The sequence below is a fragment of the Pipra filicauda genome, unplaced genomic scaffold, assembly GCF_003945595.2.
Source record: "Pipra filicauda isolate LSUMZ 115617 unplaced genomic scaffold, ASM394559v2 scaffold351_size757598_pilon, whole genome shotgun sequence".
Lineage (NCBI taxonomy): Eukaryota > Metazoa > Chordata > Aves > Passeriformes > Pipridae > Pipra > Pipra filicauda.
In genome coordinates, this window is record NW_024104478.1 from 656,680 (window position 1) to 662,053 (window position 5,374).

The window sequence follows — 5,374 nt, forward strand, 5'->3', positions numbered from 1 at the left end:
AATATTTCCACTGTGAATTCAGGAGATCCAAACCTGTCATTTCAGCTTGTGAAGTGCCTGGGAACAGTGCTTACTGCCTCGAGAAGAAATCTTCATCCCTGCTGGCATTTTTACGAGGCTGTAAAATGTCCCTGAGTCTGCTAAAGACTGAAATATTAGCCAAAAATAAATTTAAAAATTTTTGAATGCACTTGTAACTTCACCCTTTAAAATTCACCTTAAATCATTGGATTCATATGAAAGATTTAAACATCCATGTAGGAGCTGAACTGTTGGGGATTAGACTCAGCTTTGACAACAGCAATGATGCAGATGAATCGTTGAGCAGGAGCTTCGTGGCATAGGGTAGAAATGTCTGGAAAAGACACCAACCACACTCAGGCTTGTTCTTCCCCTAATTGCCTGACTTTTATTGAGGAATACACAAAATGAGCACTTAAAATTAGACTCTGAGAGCTCTTGCTTGAATGAAGAGACTGTCAATATTTGCAGAGCAATGCTTCGGCTCACCCAGACGGTATCCGAGTACATAGCACTTGAATGGCTGAATACACGGAGCACACTCTTCCCTTTCTCTGCTTAATGAAAAACAAAATGAGGAGAGTCTGATTTTGCTTTTCAGATTCAGTGTGTTTACGTTATTTCCAGAGTCTCCCAAACTTGGTCTTGACTTTGCAGAAACTACTTCAAATAGCAGACTCAGCACAACGGCACATACTGAACTAACACTATATGAAACAGAAAACAAATGGGGGGAAAAAGACTTCCCCCCCCCCCCCCCAAATGTTGTAGGTTTCTGCTTCTCTAATCTTCCTTTCTCTCTGGATTGTCAGATGAAATACTCAGAGCAGACATTGTCTGGTTCCGGAAGCAGAGCAGGAGTGCATTGCCTGAAGGCTGAATTGAATTGTAACACAGCCGTGATCATGCCAGGGTGGCTAGGTAAAGCATCCCACACAACACCCTCATTTCTTGCACTTTAATCACTAAGAAATCATAATTTAGAAGCTGATGGGCATTCCTATCCCAGGTGGCTCACATCTCTTTGTGAATTTTTTATTTTACTTTGCTGGAATAGCAAAGGACACGAGACCCTGGTCTGAGGCAATTTCATGCTTTTTAGGTAGGGCCAAACTCTGTAGGATCTGTACTGCTGCAAGATCAAAGTATCCACAGTGAAGGCTTTTGCCCTCTAATCTTTCTATGCTCAAAGCATTTCTTATCCATCCCTGACCTCTGATCTTCTTGTATCTCTGGCTTTTGCAGGCAGTTTTCTGTCCTCCTGTGCAAAACTTTCCCTGTCTCTGTCTCCCAAGTGACAGGGAGGCTGATTCCCCCTCAGGGGGAAATCTTGCACTCCACAACAAGTGTGTCTGCTTCCCTGCCCCATTGCATCTATCACTCTGCATGCATACTGTTGGGTACCTGCACTGGAAATAGCAAGAGCATAAGTGAAGTTCATGTAACAGCACTTCCCATCACTTCCATCTAGATCTTCATTTAATAAAAGTCTTGTAAGCCTCTGAGTACTTTATAAAGCAGGCTGAATGTTATCATATTCCCCATACAGCTAGGGAAACTACAGCTCAGATGCTTGCTAAAAGCCACAACACATGAGGAACTCAATTTCAATTTTCCTGAACTGATGTCCTGGCCAAGGCACCAGTTCCCCCATTTCCTCACACAGCCGTTCCCTGAAGGCGAGAAGATGTTCCCCACCCTGGGAGCACTCGTTGGCCCATCCCTGAGGTCAGGGGATACAATTCCAACCCTGATTTCCTGGAACAAACCAGCCATAAAAGCAGAAGTATCTGACAAATTTGGTCTGGCACAGACTGTTCATTGCAAATCTTAATGCAAATAAGAGAAATGTCAGTGCTAAAAGAAAAAGAGTATTTAGGAAAAGAAAAAAAAAATCTTGTGCTGTTTTGTGGCATTTGTGCATAAAATAATGAGGCCAAATATATCACCATTGGATTTGAGCCAGATAAGTTCATAACGTCTAATCCAGCTGGTGGATCATGACTCCCTTCATTATTTAAAGCAATGCTGTGGGAAAAGACACACAGCAAAGCTAACAAGATGGTGCTTGAGCTGCCATATTCCTGGCAGCCGAACAAATGCAGCGTGCGTTTTCTCACACCAGCAGGGAGAGGAAAGGAAAACGTGGAGCTAACGAGAAGCCCAGCACTCCCTCACGATGCAAGCTGAACCTCACCCACTGCCATCTCCCCTGCAGTCTGGCTCTGTTCGTCTCCAGCAATAGCGTTTCCCTGCTCCTCCTGACCCTGGTCCTGGCGTTTGTAAGGTGGTGTGATACCTAGCTGTGCTGGAGCAGAGTGGTCCACACAGCTCTCCAGCCTGTCTCTCCAATACTGAGAGACAGGTGGCAAGCAGCTACCTTGCAATGCTTCCCTTATGCACGTTCCCTGGCAGCTCAGGGATGGAGCCAGCATTGGTGACTTTGCATGGATCAGCCCTTGAGTGACTTATTTTCTTCTCCCAGGTCACTCAGTCTCCCATGCAAACTTCTTGGGTCATGATGTCACTGTAGAGATCATGTCTTAGTTGCATTCTCTTGCAGTACCCTCAGCTGTTTCCTCCTCTCCTGGATTCCATACCTCTCCTGTACTTCTGCCTCCTTGCTTTTGCCTCCTCCACAACTCAGCTGATGGGGCCTCACAGTTTTTGGCACTGTTGATTTGGGAATGGCCTACAGGCCTCACCACAAGCCTGTCCCTGCACATGGTCCCCCTGCCTGTCTGCTGCTGATCCTGGGAGACCACCTCATAGGAACTGGTGGACGTTATCTCAGGACAGCTGACATATCCCCATCCCCAAAGAGCCTCCAGCAGCTTTCAGTCCCAGAGGGCATCACACTGCCTTGTGTTTAAGATGATGTCTTCCAGGCTATGAGCACTGTGGGTCTAGCACAACTTCCATGGCAGGGAGGACACAGGGGCTCTGCATAACTCAGGATGTACTTGGCTCAGAGGTGGCCATGTGTGCATGTCTGCATCTTTCTGTATAATTGTGGGAAGATTGGTTGGAGTGCAATGGCATTGGCATGCACAGCTCTGCTTCTCCTCCTCTATACTCAGTTCTTTCAGCTCTTCTTTGCTTGTTTTGGAAGAAACTTTCTGTGGAAAGAAATAAAAGGACACACTTGTTTCATTGCTCATGATGTATAGCTGCTAGGACAAAGCGTTTTTTTATTTTTCTAGGTAAAATGAAATAAGATATCCTGGTCAAGACATTTATTTTCCCTCTGAGGTTTGTTTTCCAGAAACATTGATTCTTGTCTTGGAGAGCTCATTGGGCATCTCAGAGAGCATGGCACTTGTCATTGTGGCCCTTAATTGATGCATCAACAGGGCTGTCATGTGCCTCAAGCATCTCTCAAATATATGCAGATATAAACAAAAGCTCAAGGCACAACCAAAAGTACAAAAATATGATTAAGTAACTTCCTTGCAAATCAATTTTCACCTGCTTTTTTTCCTCCTCTGTCTCAATCTGACAAGCTCCCGTGTCATCCATCCAGGCTTCCAAGAAAAAACGCAGGGCAAGACAGACATTACCTTGTATGGTGGGAAAACAAATTGATGCCACTTTGTATTGTAGGTGAATTTTTCTTGTTCTCTTTCGCACAAAACAACGAATACAACATTATCCATGTATTTGTACATCGGCATCTGAATCTGGGAGCTCAAACAAGAGGAGACAAAGAGCAGGAATCATAAATAGCTTTATTGAAGTGTTGAGTGTTTCAGCAGGGGAAGGACAAGAGCAGTAAAAGAGTGCATAAACACCCAGAAATAGGTGTGGTGCTGTCACTGTGTACTCAACAGCTGCTTGTGGATGGTTTCCTTGGAGGGCAAACATTGGCTGCCTGCAGGCTGAGAACAAGGGGCAATGATTTTGGGTAGAGGGAGTAGAGGCCAGTTCTAGACTGTGGGGAGAGTAGAAGGGGCAGTGGGATGGTTCCTGCTCAAAGGATGCTGAATGCCAGAGCCCTGAGGCTCGGGATGCTGAGCATCGGCCTGTACAGTGGCTCTGGCTCTGGCATTGTGGTTGTTGCTGGTTCTGCAGCTCTGATGTCTATTTTGCTGAGGCAACTGGGGACTTGGGCCAGGCCACTGCTTTCCTTGGACTCCCAAATCTGAAAATGCACACACTTTGTGGCCCCCCCAGACAACTAGTAAACCTCGTTCACTCAGGTGCTGTCCATAGGTGTGTGGGTGTCCAAACACTGCTGCTAATCCTTGTGGAAGGCAGGGAAACATGCACAAAGAGCACCAGCACATTTGCTTCCCAGGTCAAAAGGTTCAAAAAAAAGCCCTTTCTGAGAAAAAGGGTGAACACAGTAAATGCCTGCTTGCTGAGCCAAGAAGCAGCAACTCTCCCAGTGATACCCTCTTTTGCAGACGTCTGTGAGTGGCGCTCCCCTCTCTGCTTCCAGCCAGAATGAAAAACTGCCTCTTTCTTTCCTCATTGCCATGTCCTCCCTCCATCTTCTCATTTCTGAAGCTGACAAACGCAATGCCATTGACCATTCCTGATAAGTTGTGGCTACTCACTGGTGGAGGCTCAGTGTGAAGGTGGTATCAACCCCCAAGCCGAGGACAGCTGTGGCCGAGTCTTGGGCTGAGTTTTGGGAAAAGTGAGGTGCTTGTGCCTGCAAGATGGAGTGAGCCATGTGCCAGAGAGAGGGAGTGGGGTGGTTGCCGCAGCATCATCTCTGCAATTCATGTGCAGTTACACAAATGCAACCTTTCTACTCTTTAAGGACACTTTTGGGTTTTCCTCAAAGGATACAAGGCCAGGGAGGGAGATGCAGCAGGGAGCAGGGGCAGAGACAGATGTGTGGATAGGGAAGCCCATGACCACACAAGATGCTAAAAGTGCAGAGGAAAAAGCCAAGAGGCCTCCAGAGCTGCTCCCATACAAAAGTCTGTTTAATATTTATGTATAGTATTTATTTTTATTAAATATTTATTTGTACTTGCACATACGCTTTGTATTTTTTGTATTTTGTATTTCTGGGCATGGGCTGAGTCTTAAAAGTTTTGCAAAGTGCCGGAGGTCGCCCAAGCACAAACTCTCCCGCCGCCCCTCCAGGGCAAGGCGCGGCGCGGCTCAGGAATGCGCATCCCCTACGCCCTCCGCGCCCCCCGGAAGGAGCTGGGTGTGGACGCGCAGCCCGGGGGGGAACGGCCCAGGCTGCCCCTCGCCCGAGGGCGGCGCTGAGGGTTCGGCTCTGCGAGGCTGGGAGAGACATCCCCGGGGACTGACACCAACGCCAACGCCCGCTCACGCTTATTTATTTTTGTTTGACGTTTCCCGTCGAGGGCGAAGGGCCCAACGCGAGGGC

The 5,374-nt window shown here is 47.2% G+C and overlaps 1 long non-coding RNA gene across 1 annotated transcript; it reads right to left on the bottom strand.

Moving 5' to 3' along the window:
- Positions 1-391: 391 nt before the first annotated feature.
- LOC120323835 lies at positions 392-2,312 on the bottom strand. Its single transcript, XR_005564713.1, has 3 exons — positions 2,219-2,312; positions 1,235-1,430; positions 392-575 (listed from the first exon to the last, which is right to left on the bottom strand). It is a non-coding gene; the product is annotated as an uncharacterized LOC120323835 (long non-coding RNA).
- Between the last annotated feature and the right edge of the window lie 3,062 nt (positions 2,313-5,374).